Source organism: Pinus tabuliformis, chromosome 6 (genome assembly GCF_031772625.1).
Source record: "Pinus tabuliformis cultivar Carrire ecotype Pingquan chromosome 6, CPIR1, whole genome shotgun sequence".
Lineage (NCBI taxonomy): Eukaryota > Viridiplantae > Streptophyta > Pinopsida > Pinales > Pinaceae > Pinus > Pinus tabuliformis.
Window position 1 is genome coordinate 1,996,192,197 of NC_142292.1, and position 15,931 is coordinate 1,996,208,127.

The following is a 15,931-nucleotide window of genomic DNA, read 5'->3' on the forward strand; positions in this document are numbered from 1 at the left end:
GAGGATACAAAAAGCAACACTTTTTTTATCCAATTGATAAATCTCAAACAAAAGGGTTCAATGATGGATCACATTGAGGACTTCCAAAAATTGAATATAAGGGTAAAAGATATTATAGAGGAGCATAGGATTGATGTGTTCGTAGGGACTTTAAAAGATAACATCCAACAAGAGGTTTGCCTTTGGGAACCAGATTCATTGGAGAAGGCATTCAGGTTGGCAAGAAAAAATGGAAAGCAAAATTATGGCAACAAGGAAGCCTACCACTCACAATCATAAAGATGGAAGTGTTGCTGCCCATAGCCATCCACAACCTACAAGGTTGACACCACAACAATTGGAAGAAAAAAGAGAAAAAGGGATTTGTTACAGTTGTGATAGCAAATACACTAAAGGTCATAAGTGTGCCAAGAAGAAATTATTTTACATAGATTGTGAAAAGGAGGGAGAAAAGGAACAAGAAACGTCAAAATAAGAGGATATACACCAGGAAACAAGCATAGAAAAAGAAGAAATGAATCCGACCATATCTTGTAATGCATTGGCTGGAATTACCACTCAAACTATCAAGATAGAAGGACATATCAAGAAGAAAAAGGTAATAGTGTTGATTGATTCGGGAAGTACCCATAATTTTATTCATTGTAAAATAGCCAAAGAATTGAATTTCTTCCTATATCCAGCACTAGAGTGTCAAGTGATGGTTGCTAGTGGAGGAACAATAAATTGCTCATGAAAGTGCCATAATATCAAGCTATCCATGGGAGAATATGTATTGAATAGCCCAATGCTTTCCATTCCAATGGGTGGTGCTGATGTTGTACTAAGAGTCCAATGGCTACAATCCTTGGGTACAATAGCTTTTAATTTTCAAGAACTTTTCATGAAATTCTCTTCAGAAGGAAAGGAAGTTGAATTAAGGGGTATCACAAGGAAACCAGGAAAGATAATAAGCTTTAATGGAATGACAAAACTTCTAAAGAAAGAACAACGAGGCATAATTGCACAATTATGTTCACTAGAGGTTCCCACATCGAAATCATCCATTTCTCCAGATCTCCAAAAAGTCTTGGACAATCATTCCAAGGTTTTTGAGACTCCCAAAGGCCTCCCACCTATTCGTGATCATGATCATGCTATTAATTTGTTTCCAGGAAGTGCTCCTCTAAACATCAGGCCTTACAGATATCCATATGTCAAAAAGAGTGAAATTGAACGTATGGTTGCAAAAATGCTAGAGGCTGGTATAACTCAACCTAGTCAAAGTTCTTTCTCTGCTCCAGTAGTATTGGTTCACAAGAAGGATGGATCATGGCGCATGTGTACAGATTATAGGGATCTCAACAAGCTCACTATTAAAGATAAATTTCCCATCCTTGTCATTGATGAATTATTGGATGAATTGCATGGATCAATTTACTTCACCAAGTTGGATCTTCGTTTAGGATATCATCAAATCAGAATGAAGACTGAATAAATTACAAAGACAACATTTAGAACTCATGAGGGTCATTATGAATTTTTGGTCATGCCTTTTGGCCTTACTAATGCACCCTCTACATTTCAAGGTTTGATGAATTCCATTTTCAAACCCTTCCTTAGAAAATTTGTGTTAGTATTTTTTGATGATATACTAGTCTACAACAAGTGTTGGAAGGATCATGTCGAACATGTTGACATGGTGCTCAAACTATTGGAGGAGAAACAATTATATGCAAAAATATCCAAATGTTTCTTTGGAGTACAAGAGGTGGAATATCTGGGTCATATTTTATCTCATGAAGGTGTTAAGGTAGACCTAGCAAAATTAAAACCATTAAGGAATGGAAAATCCCCACATCCATAAAGCATCTATGAGGATTTCTCGGGTTGACAGGGTATTATCGCAAGTTTGTTAAGAATTATGGGAGAATAACAGCACCTCTAACAACATTATTGAAGAAAGATGCATTTTCATGGACTCCAGAAGCAATGAAGGCCTTTGAACATCTTAAAGAGGCAATGTGCCAAGCACCAGTCTTAGCTACACCGGACTTCACAAAAACATTTATTGTGGAATGTGATGCCTTGGGAAATGGAATTGGTGTTGTTTTAATGCAAGAAGAAAGACCCATTGCTTTCAAAAGTTGTCCAATCAAAGGAAAGTATTTACACAAAGCTATTTATGAGAAGGAAATGTTGGCAATACTACATGCACTTAAGAAATGGCGACCCTACATAATGGGAAGACACTTCAAGGTAAAAACAGATCATGGTAGTCTTAAATACTTTTTAGAACAAATATTATCTTCAGAAGAGCAACAAAAATGGGTCACAAAGATGTTGGGTTATGACTTTGAAATCATCTACAAAAAAGGGAAGAAAATTGTTGTGGTAGATGCACTCTCAAGAAAGGATGAGGATGTGGAAGCATTTCTTTGCACCATTTATATTATCCAACCAGATTGGATAAACGAAGCAAGGGATGAATGGAAGAATGAAGAGGAAGTGTGGGCACTCATTCAAAAGATACAACAAGATCCCAGTACATCTGATACATTTAGCTAGAAAAATGATTCGTTATGGTACAAGGATCGGTTATACCTATGTAAGAATTCCCAGCGCAAACAAAATATTCTTAGGGAATTGCACACCTCTCGCTTAGGAGGGCACTCAAGATTTCTAAAAACCTACGACAGGGTTAAGAAGGATTTTTTTTGGGATGGCCTTAAATCGGATATTCAAAAGTTTGTGGCGGAATGTTTGGTTTTCCAACAAAATAAAGTTGAAAAAATTAAGACCCCAGGACTATTACAACCTTTATCCATTCCAAGCCAACGTCGGGAGGAGGTTTCAAAGGTTTTTATCACAGGTTTACCCAAGTCCGAAGGAAAGAGTGTTATCATGGTGGTAGTTGACAAACTTACCAATTATGCACACTTTTGTGCATTATTTCATCCATTTAAAGTGAGTACAGTTTCTATTGCATTTATGGAAACAATTCAAAAGCTAGATGGAAACCCAAAGATTATTGTAAGCGACAGAGATCCCATTTTCACTGGAAATTTTTGGACAAAATTATTTTCTTGTCTTGGTACTCAGTTAGCTCATAACTCATCTTATCATCCTCAATATGATGGGCAAACTGAGATAGTAAACAAATGTTTGGAAGGATATCTTCGTTTCGTTGTATTTGATAAACAGACACAATGGGTCAAATGATACAACAAGTTCTCCAACTCTTAAAGGATAACCTCACCTTGGTGCAGAATAGAATGAAACAACAGGCATATCAACATCGCAGTGAAAGAAGTTTTGATGTAGGTGATTGGGTATTCCTATGGCTACAACCATATAAACAAATGTCCCTCAAGCAAGCTAATAAGGATAATAAATTATCACCAAAGTATTATGGTCCGTACAAGGTGTTGCAAAAGATAGGTACTATGGCATACAAATTGGAGCTTCCTGCAGCTTCCCGAGTGCACCCAGTTTTCCATGTTTCATGCTTAAAGAAGGTTATAGGTAACAAGTTTCAAGTTCAAACAATATTGCCAGAACTTGATGAGGAATGAAAAATCATATTGGACCCTGAAGCAGTCAAAGAAACAAGAACTTGACAGCTACGAAATTGATAAATTTCAGAGTATCTCATCAAGTGGAAGAACTTACCCATTGAAGATTCCACATGGGAGGATGAGAATTTTATACAGAAGCATCCATAACTACTCAAGCGTTGAGGACAACACTTTTTTGAAGGATAGGGGCATGTTAGGTCCCTATAATACTAGTGATTCCCCCATTACTATTGTCTTTGTATCCCTTATTTTTATTGTTGTGCCCCTATTGTCCCCATATTGTTATTATTGTACCCCATAGAATCCCACTATTGTTATTTTTGTGCCTATATATTATTATTGTTAGGTCGACTTGGTTGTATTGTGACCCCTTAGACTCCTATATATAGAAAGGAGGTTTTGTCATTTGAATCATCCAAGAATTGTTCATTTGTGTAATGTAAAGGAGGTTGCCCCTTGAAGAGGTTGAATTCTAAGGTGTTGATCTATCTTTTCTATCTTTTTGTGAGCTAGTTTCATAAAACTCAACAAACTCAATTTGTTTCATTGAATTATTTGAAAAATTCTTATTTTGGCTAGATCTATCCCTTTACATAGAAAGTAAATGACACTCATCCTATCCTCTCCAAAAATCTAGATTCATTTTAGATTACAATTTAGGAAAATATTATAAATAAAATAAAATTTAGGGGAACCAACTTCCTTTAGTAAATGGATTGACCTAAGAAGGTCAATCATAGGTTTTGACTAGTAAATGCTCTTGCATTAGACTCCTGAGGAAGAAAAAAATTGTTCATAAGCTTTTCAATTCTTGTGCCATACTTGGAAATATCAACTACTATCATCCAAGTGGCATCCTTCATTGATTGCTTCTTCCATTTGACCAAATACTGAAATCACTCTTTAGCTCAAGTTCTCTTGGATACCCCTTTATCAAGCAACGTTTAAATCTCTTTTTTAACTACTTTTGGTGGTTGTTTCTTCCATCCACTTGTCTGATTTTCATCACTTACACGAACATATGTTGTAATAATCTTTTTCTTCTTGAAGGGATACAAATTTGCAACATTCAAAATTTGAGAAACCTCAATATCAATCAGGAGTTATAACTCATCAACATTAGTTTTTGTTTTTGTTTTTTTGTTTTTTAAAATCTTACATGGAACAGTTTTCTTAAGTTTTAATTTATTGTGTGTCCCTATAGGAAATCTTAAAAGTTTTTTTCTTTTTCTTTTCTTAATCTTACATGGAACAATTTTCTTAAGTTTTAATTTATTGTGTGTCCCTGTAGGAAACTTTTCCTTCCTAAGATATGTCATCATTAAGTCATCGACTTTAAAGTAAATGTTATTTTCATCATTGCTTTGTGTTTATAGTTGTTGTTCTTCTCTTTCAACTGTTGTTTAACTCTTTCCTACAATTGTTGCATGCTCACTATAAATTCTTCACCATCAACACTCCTTAATGCTTGTTTTCCCAAATTTCTTAACTCATAAATTCCTCTTAGATGCATTCCATATATTATCTGAAATGGACTCATCCTTGTGCTTCTATTGGGTGAATCATTATATGCAAACTCAGCTTGAGCAAGTACTTGATCCCACTACTTGGGATGCTCACTTACCAAACTTCTCAAGATATTTCCTAAGCTCTTGTTTACCACCTCTATTTTCCCATTAGTCAGTTGGTGACATGTTGAGCTAAAATTCAAGTTAGTGCCTAGTTTCTTCCACAAAGTTCTCCAAAAATGGCCTACAAATCTTGTATCTCTATCTGAAATAATACTTTTAGGAAAGCCATGCAACTTTACAATCTCTCTAAATAATATTTTAATAACATTGGTTGCATCACTAGTCTTTGTACAAGTTATGAAATGTGCCATCTTTGAAAATTTGCCCAGAACAACATAAATAATATCATTACCACTTTGTGTCCAAGGCAACTCCAATGCAAAATCCATACTTACAAAGTCCCACAGTCTACTCGGAATTGATAATGGCTTATATAAACCTTCTTTCTGACTCATTCCTTTAGCATGTTAACATACTTTGCACCTTTCAACAAAATTTTTCACATAAGATTCTATGCATGGCCAAAAATAAAAATAAAAATCCAACAAAGAAAATGTTTTATCCTATCCAAAATGTCTCAATAGTCCTCCATTATGCTTTTTCTTTATCAAATAGTCTCTCATTGCGCATTTTGGTATGTAAAGTTTTATATCCTTAAACAACAACCCTTCCTAAATCATATAACCCAACCATTGAATTTTATTCATGCTAATTGGATTTTCACATGTTGTATATGCATCCTTAAAATCTGTGTCACCTTTGTACATCTCTTTTAGCTCATCAAATCCCAAAACATTAACCTGAAATTAATGCAGAATTAAATTATTCTACTGATTGCATTAACTAACTTATTTGATGTACCACTAGTGTGTTTAATTACAAGTGTAAAATTTTACAAAAATTATACCCACTTAGCATGCCTTTGATTTAAATTTGGTTGACTATTGATAAACTACAATGCATGATTGTCAATATACAAAACAAATTCCTTGGCCATGAGATACTATCTCCATTTCTTTAAGGCTTGAATTATGGCATACAATTATGTATCGTAAGAGGAATATTTATTTTTTGATTCATTGAATTTCCCATTGAAATAAGCAATTGATCTCCCCTCTTGGCTTAAGGCAACTCAAAATGTAGTTCCACTTGCATTTGTTTCAACTTGAATTTTTTTATTAAAATCTAGTAAGGCTAAGACATATTGTTATGTTATCTTTTGTTTCAACAATATGAAATTTCAATCAGCTGTTATAGTCTATTTGAATGGTTGTTTACTTTCCTTCACTGTTTCTACAATAGGAGCACAAATAAAACTAAAGTGTCTAATAAAATTTATATAAAATCTTTCTAAGCCATGAAAACTTATCACCTCAAAGGCACTCCTTGGAACAAGCCATTTAATAATTGCTTTAACTTTCTCATGATCCATCTTCAAAAATCAGAAATCCCAAGTATACCAATTCCTTCTTCATAAACTGTATTTATTATGAGAAGATTAGTTTTTGGGGCAAAATTGTGTTCTAAAGAGTTGGTCATTTCAACTCCTTATAACACAATTTTTCTCCATAAACTACTCTTATCACTATGAATTACAATTGTGGAAATTTTCATTCGAAAAAATTGTATTTCTTCAAGTTAATCAATATTTTTCTCTCTATAATGTATTTAAGACTAACATAAGATGTCTTAAATGCTCCTCCTGTGTTTTATTGTATACTAGGATATCATCTAGGTAGACTATTAGAAACTTGCAATTTTTTCTTTCTTTCAAAAACTCATTCATCAGTCTCATAAAAGTACTAGGGGAATTAGTGAGACCAAAGGCATCACTAACCATTCATATAATCCATGATTTTTTTTGAATTTTTTCTTCCATTCATCCCCTTCTCTAATCCTAATCTAATGGTATTCACTCTTCATATCAATCTTGGAAAAGTACTTGGTATTACTCAAAAAATCAATTAAATTATCAATGTGTGGTAGTGGAAATTTGTATGTAATTGTATCTTTATTGATGTCTCTATAATGAATACACATTCTCCATCCTCCATCCTTCTTTAGGCTAAGTACAGTGGGAACAACACATGGGTTCAAACTCTCCTTTATGAGACCCTTATCTAGCAGCTCCTGCCCTTGTCTCTTCACTTCTTCATTCCCTTGTGGAGTCATTTTATATGTTTCTTTATTTGGAATACTTGATCCTGGAATAAAGTCTATATGATGACTAATGATTCTAATAGGAGACATATAACTTGGAAAATCATTAACAATAATATCAACAAATTCATCCAACATAGCTTTGATTGCTTCATGAAAATCATCCAAAATTGTGCTAGTAAGAACTACATTGGGTTTCCCAATCAAATCAAAATGTACTTCTTCTTTCTTGAACTCTTACAAAAGCTATGTTCCACTCATTAAGAATGCAATAGGACCAATTTTTTCCTTTGCCCCTTCATCTTGCAAAGGTAAGAAAACATGTTTATGACCAATTATTCTCAAGTGTACATGTGTTCCTCCTATCATCATGAATAGCCTTTGTATCATGCTGCCTTAGTATTCCCAAAAAAATATGACATACATCCATGGGAATTATGTCATGTAAAATATGTCAATTTGAAACTCCACCTTGTTTTGTTCATTTACCAAATTGTGATGTCCTTTTGCAACCATGGCACTTTATAAGAAGTAGGGCGTGTTGTTATATTTAATTCTATTTTTCTACTATCTCATTAGAAACCAAATCACATGCACTACCACTATCAATCACAACTTTTCAACACTTACCCTTTGACTTGCATACAATTCCAAACAATATTTTCCTCTGGGATGGCTCCTTAGCTTCCTTCTCTAATTTGATTAAAACTCTCTGCATCAATAATGACTCTCCTATTTTAGGGGTTTCTTTAGTTGCTACCGAGTTCACAATTTATTCTCATGCTTCAATCACTTTTTTGGACGTCCCCATTACATATGTCTTAATTTTCCACATCAATAACATCTAGGATGATAATCTCCACCTCTACTTCTACCTATTGAGAAAGATCATATTCTTGTAGATTCACTTCCTCTTGGTGATTGACTACTTTAACTTCCACCCTCGCCTCTCAAGGATTCAAATATTCCTCTACCATTTTGTTGTCCCTTTCCTCTTGCAGGACTTCTTCCTCTATTTTTTGGCTATCTTCTCTTATGCTCTAAAAGCAACTTGATTTACATTTTTGGCCATCCTCGAGGATAATGTACTAATCTCGTCATGAATTTCATACCTCAAACCATTAATATACCTATCAACCTTTTCAACATCCTCTTCAATAGTACCAACTCTGGTGTTTAATCTAGATATTTCCCCAGTGTATTCCCTTACTAACATAGATTTTTGTCTAAGATTCTACAATTTCTTCAAAAGATTTAACTGGTAATATTTAGGCATGAACTTACCTTTGAATTTAGCCACCATTATGTCCCAATTTTGATCTTAGACTTTCCTTTCCTCTTTCTATCTACTTGTACTTCATCCCACCATAGGGATTAATGCCCTTCTAATCTTGTCATTGCATACTTCACTCTTTTCTCTTCATCAACATCTTCATAATCAAAATATTTGTCCATGGAATTAATCCAATCCATCAATTCATCAAATATTAAATGACCTTCATATACATGCAACTCCATCTATGGTCTAGCACTCTTCATAGATATCATCTTCAACATTTTCTCCTTTATTGGTTCTTCTCCTACCTCACTGACATCTCCCATGTCAAGTCCTCTTTTCTAGGTAGTCTCCATCACCTCTAATGTCATCTGAATGTGCCTCATCTCTACTTGCAAGGCTACATTTGTTACAAGCCTTTCTTGACCTAATCCTCAAGCTACATTTCTGTCATATATAAGCACTCCTTACTCCGATACCAAAAATGATGCCCTTCAATTTCCTTTTATTGATTTTCCCTTAATTGTGGATCAATGACCTTTGAAGTCTTCCTAGGAGATTTGAATATCTCATGCTCCAGTCATAACTTTATGTAGAAGTAGTTGTGATTAGCTTCGAACTCGAGTTTTAGTGTTAATTTCACTCTGCTAAACTCACTTTAAAGAAAAAACCTCAAATTCATGTGCAATCTCGAATATGGGATCTAGATGTTTTTTTTTTTGAATCCTGATCAATGTTCAGAGATCCGAATGATCTCTTCTCAACTAATGACTTGAAAATATAGAGATACAAATGGTATTTATACTTCACAATTTTTATTTATCTGAATACATCAACCAATCATAATATCTTTTTGATCTAGATATCTTTCCCAACACAACGAGCGCTTTGATCTAGATAGTTGACATCTGGATCTTTGATGTAATATGAAATTGGGTTCAACTTGGATATTTCATAGTTCAGATTAATGATAATCCATGGCAAACACTTTACATGTTCTGTTAATTTAGGAATCTATAAAAGCAAACCAAAATTTGGTAAAGTTTAGCATTATACACGTATGGGCTTGATTCAATCTGAAAACACCAAATTACATTGTGACTAGATTTGAAGTTGTGAACCATGAAATTGAACTTGGGAACCAATTATCTGCAACAACCAATTCTTTTTTTAACAGATAAAGAAAACCAATCTAGCTTGTGCTCAACAGAACATGAACTGAACCACAAAAATATACACGCTCATTGCTATATTCAACAACAGAGGGTAATATTATAGTTTTATAGTCAATGTATCATCTTCCTCTAATATCCTTTGATTTCTTTCTCACTCACACACTCAAACATCAAATTTCTCAGTTACATGGAAAAATATATTACATAGAGCTCTCATACCCAAACTCAACAAAATCGATCTATTTCATTGCACTATCTAACAAAATCTTATTTTGGCCAGATCTATTCCTTTACATAGCAACTAAATGACACTCATCTTATCCTCTCTAACAATATAGATTCCTTCTAGATTACAATTTAGAAAAGTATTACAAATTAAATAAAATTTAGGGAAACCAACATATGTTGGTTAATGGATTCACCTAAGAAGGTCAATAAGAGATTTTGACTAGTAGATGCTCCTACATTATTATCTTTAATGAAATAAAATTTTGAATATGTTGTTGATATTGAAAGGATTCCCATTGTGTTGTAATAGAAAGTAGATAAGGAGGAAAGTAGGGTGAAAATAAACCAAGTAAGGAATGTTAGTTTGGAATGGATTAGGCTTTATTGGAAAATATAAATGACGAAGAATTAGAAAATCTTCATATGATGGAAGAATCTTGAAGATGAGCATAGAATGCTTAATTCATTCACTCGACTTCTAGAGGATATAAGATTAGATGAATTGATCAAAACAAACATAAGAATTTCCACTATAATGATTTTTTTTTAACCTTAAAGGACATTACTTTTACTCAGACTTCCACTTTTAAATATAATATAAAATATGAGGAATGGAAAAAGACCATGGTTGACTAATATAAATAAATGATTGAAAATGGCACTTAGAAACTTGTATATTGTCCTCAAAATGTGAAACCCATTGGATGCAAATGGGCTTATAGAATTAAAATACATGTTAGATGTAATGATTGATAAATATAAAGCAATATTGTAGCCAAAAATCATATTCAACAAGAAGATATTGATTATGAATAAACCTCTAGACATACAACACAGTTGAATACTCTAAGGACGGTCATTGCTTTAGTAGCTCAAGATGGGTGGAATTTATATCAAATGGATTTTGAAAGGGCCTTCCTCAATGGTGATTTGTGGGAGGAATTCCAGATGACTCAACCCATAGGTTTTAAACTTGAAGGACAAGAACATAAAATTTGAAATTGTATTAAAGTATTGTGTGGTTTAAATTAATCTCCTAGAATATGGATGAATACCTTCACAAAGCGAGTTTTCACATAATTGAATAAAATGATACTTTTTATGTGCATACATAGGGTAACAACATGGCCATGTTAGTAATGTATAATGATGATTTGGTTTTCACTAAGAATAATGATGATCATATTACATATGTTAAGAAAAAACCACAAGTTGGATTTAAAATGATTGATTTGGGATTGCTTCACTACTATATTGGATTCGAAGAATCATAGTAGACTAATAACATTTTCAATAGTCAATGCAAGTAGTCATTCGAATTATTGAAGAAATTTTGCATGGAAGATTGCAATTTTATTCTTACCTCGCTCGACCAAAATTTATAGCTTTTAAAATTTTAAGTAAGGGAATTGGTAAACAATACTAGCTAAAGACAATTGATTGACAACTTGATTTATTTGATAACCACTCATCAAGATTTGTAATATGCTTTTAGTATTCTTTAGAGATTCATGAAGGAACTAAGGATAAAACACTATAATGTAGTTAAGAGAGTTCTTAGATACATAAAGGTATAAAACATATGGTCTTATATATACGAAAAATAAGAATTTTTTACTTACCAGATATTCAAATGCAATTTTTCCTTGAAATATTGATTATAATGAATTAACATGAGGTTATTTAAATACATATTGGATTGTCAATGGTTTCAGGGAGTTGCAAGAAGTAGCTATACTTGCAAATTCTTTAACATAAATAGAATATATTTTGGCATGTGAAGCAACATATGAGATTCTTTGGTTACACAAGTTGTCACGTTATCTTATTTTTCCTCAAACAATAACCACTTCGTTATTGATTGATAGTTAATTAACCATATAACTTGCTAAATATATATTTTTTCTTAAAAAACAAAACATGTTGACACCAAGTGTCACTATGGCACTCATCACAAATGTCATCATCCAATTGAAGTATTGTATTTTTGAAGATCAAATTTACGTATTCAAGAAACCCTTATTGAAGAGTATAACTAGGTTCGGTCTTCATAATTGTATAATGTAATTTATTTGTCAAAATAAATTTTATTATTAATAAAAATGACTTATTAAAGCTTGGGTTTCATGTCTGGGTCATCATTTTTTAGGTCAAATCCTCCATTGTAGGCGTATAGGTTTTATATTGAGTCAATAGAGTCATTGTCAATTTTATTAAACCCTTCTTGGGCTTTTATATCATGTAAAAAGAATCATTTTTTAGTCAAATAGGACATTTGACACCTCCATACCAAGTCAACCCTATCCTGATGAAGTCTACCTACATTAGGGCAATTCGACCCACAAAAGAGGCTATATAGAGAGAGGTAGTTCAATCCATTTTGCATAACTCACTCAACAAGTTCGATACACAAGAAAGAGAGGCAGAAAAAAGTGTGAAGTTTCTAGAGAAGGAAGAAGATTTCAAGAGAAGACAAAATTGAATTTTTGGGCCATTTTTCTCTCACATGTGTGAAGTTACTAAGCTATTGTTGGGGCCAAAATTATGAATTCTACTGCAAGTCAAATTTATACTGTTGGTAATTTGAAATGGAGCAAATTAGTAATGCTGTGCTAATTCCCTATTTAGAATAAAACCCAAGATGCTTATCATTTTCTTAACAAGTGCTTAAGGATTCACAATTTTTGCTTAACTAACTTATTCCCATGAGAGTTTCTTATGTAAACGTTATAAACAATTTAACATAAAACATATGTTGAACAACAACAATATAACAACAAAGAACATCAAAATACAACACATAACACAAAGATTTGATGATGAGTTCACCCCTCCTAGGCTACGTCTCCTTGGTCCAGCTTCCAATACTTGGGCCTCTCTATTATGCTCAAAATTACAACAAAAGTGTGTTTACAATGCTAAAATGCCTCTGAAACCTTTCTCAATGAGTTCAAAATACTAAAAAATGGCTAACTAGACTCTTTTTGCATCCAATTTGGTGAAAAACTGAAGAACTTATGACTTCTCCTAGTTCTCCCACTATTCGTTCCACAAAATGCTCCATATCCGACAAGAACCCACAATTTCGCTCCAAAATATGCTAACCGAGCGATAATTTTGTCGTGCAAGGGACCTTAATCTGTCGACATCGACTGTCTTATCGCAAATTGCAATTGGTGGTGTCTTGCGGGCTTATGGTTTGTGAACAAGGCGACAATGTGCGATTGAGATATTGACGGACCCGACGCGAGTATTAATCGAAATCTAAAGTTGCTTCACATCTGGGTGTCTTTCGCATTTCACAATCGGTAGATAACCTAGGGTATTGTATATGTGGGACTTCTAGCATTGTGATTTGCGATTGTGATATCAATTCACAACCCGATACTTGCCGGGGGGGGGCGATTTTTGCAATGCCTTCCCTGTTGCGAAGTGCGATTGCGATTTATCGCATTGAAACCTTGGCCTTGCTTGGGGCTGATTATTTAACATGACCCACCCACAACATGAGATTTGTGATATGCAGGGACCAATGGGGGCCTACCACTTGGCGCCTCCTCATTCGTTGAAAGACCTTGCCACATCATCCAATCCTGCGATGTAAGAAAATCAAACTTGAACTTTGACTTGCTATAACTTTTGCATACGAGCTCAGATTTGAGTGTCATTCATACCATTAGAATCAGAATGAAGAGCTCTTTGATCCGAAGCTAAGTTTAACAAAATTCTGACACTTTCATTTTCGAGCATAATTTTGAGCTTCTGATTACTCCTCCCACTAGAAGCCTTTTGGAACCCAAAATATTATATTCAGTTATTGAACAGATGAGGGCACTGTTCCCTCACCTTCCCTTCTTCAATCCATTTGGCCTTTGATGGATTTGTACCTTTGAGACCCACTCGAAGATAATCAACATTTCCCCTCTTTGATGACCTCGTTCTTCTATCAAGTATGGTGTCTTACTGAAGCTCATCAAGGAATTCTGGAGAAAAATCTTCAATTGATGGAATCTATACACTTTTTCCTTGATCTCCAATCAAAGGAGGCTCATACAATCTCAAATTTTCAACTTTAACAACGGAATAAATTTGCATATATGAAGGCAAATCAGGCTTGAAAGCATTATTACCAATCTTTTCCAAAATTTTAAATGGAGCATAACAAATTGGTTTTAGCTTTTTACCTTCACCTTGAAGCCTTTCCTTGCTAATGTAAAGCCAAAATTCATCACCTACTTGAAATTGATGATCCAGACGATGCTTATCATGCCTTTCCTTATACTTGCCTTGACTCTTTTCTAGTTGTTCTTGAACTATTTGGTGAATCAACTAAATTTTCTCAATGAATTTCTTTGCTTTGTCTATGTCGTTATGTCCATATACAGCTACATCTTTCTCAAAGATGAAATCCAAAGGCGATTTAGGCAAATAACCAAGACATGCCTCAAAAGGCGAAGTTAGAGTAGAAGAGTGTTTTACCCGGTTGTAAGCATGCTGAATATAATGCAACTTTTCATCCCACAACTTAGGATTTTTGCTGCAATATCCTTTTAGAAAATGAATAATTGTCTTGTTAACCACTTCAGTTTGACCATTTGTTTTTGGATGGAAGGCTGTACTTTTATTCAACTTGGTGTCCATCAAGTTCCATAAATTTGACCAAAAATTCCCAACAAATCGGGAATCATGATAACTTACAAAAGGAATTAGGTAATCCAAAATGAACCCATACATTTTGAAAGAAAAGTTGAGTTGTTTGTTTAGTTGTAATTTGTTTTTTACAAGGCATTAATATGCACATCTTGCTGAACCTATCCACAACTACGTACAAATAATCATGACCTTTTCTTGATAAAGGAAGACCTCCTCCAAAATCCATAGAAACACTCTCCCATGTACGTGAAGGCAGTATAAGTGGTGTGTACAATCCTAGTTTCCTATTACTAGGCTTACTGACTGCACACAATGAACAACCTCTGATAAAACGTGACACACTTTCAAGCATACGAGGCCAGTAAAAATACCTCTGAAGATTTGCCACTGTTTTACTTACACCGAAATGTCCAACAATAAGAGAAGTGTGCGCTTCCCTTGTGACATTTACTCTCTCTCCCTGTGGAACATAAAGTTTTCCCAAATGATACAACAAATTATCATGTACATGGTAGTCTAATTCCTCAACTTGGTGGCCTTGACTCAAGTTTGAATATACCTCTTGAAAGTCAGCATCATGTGCGTATTGTTCAACATAACTTTCAGGAAAAACAAAATGATTATTGAGTAAAATGGCTACATTAACAACCGATCTAGAAAGCATAAAAACAACTCTATTATAAATACCTTTCTTGTACTTGATTACCAAGTGGAATTGCTGTAAGAATCCCATCCAACGGAAGTGCCTTGATTGCTGTAATTTTGTTTGAGATTGTAGATATTGCAAAGGTTGATGACTGATGTGAATAATGGTTTCTTTTCCCATTAAGTAATGCTTCCATTTCTTCACGCTTTGCACCAATGTGTAAAGATCTTTATCATATGTAGGATAGTTAATAACAACACCATTAAAAATCTTAGAATGAAATGAAATGGGCTTACCATGATGTAAAAGAACTGCCCCCATGGCGTAGTCACTTGCATCTATTTGTATTTTAGATGGTTGTTTCAAATCCGGCAATGGTAAAACTGGGGTTGAAATGATCTTTTATTTTAAAGCATAGAATTCTTTTTGTTGTTTGCCTCCCCACTGGAATACAACCTTCACATTAGTCAAAGCATGTAGTGGAGCTGCTATGGAAGAGAAATTGGCAATGAACTTCCTCCAATACTACGCTGCTCCCAGAAGAATCCTTACTTCTGTGACAGATTTGGGTATTGGCAAATTCACAATGACTGAAACTTTAGACATGCCAATCTTCATCTCACCTCCTCCAACTATGTGGCCCAAATACACTAAGGAAGTTTTCT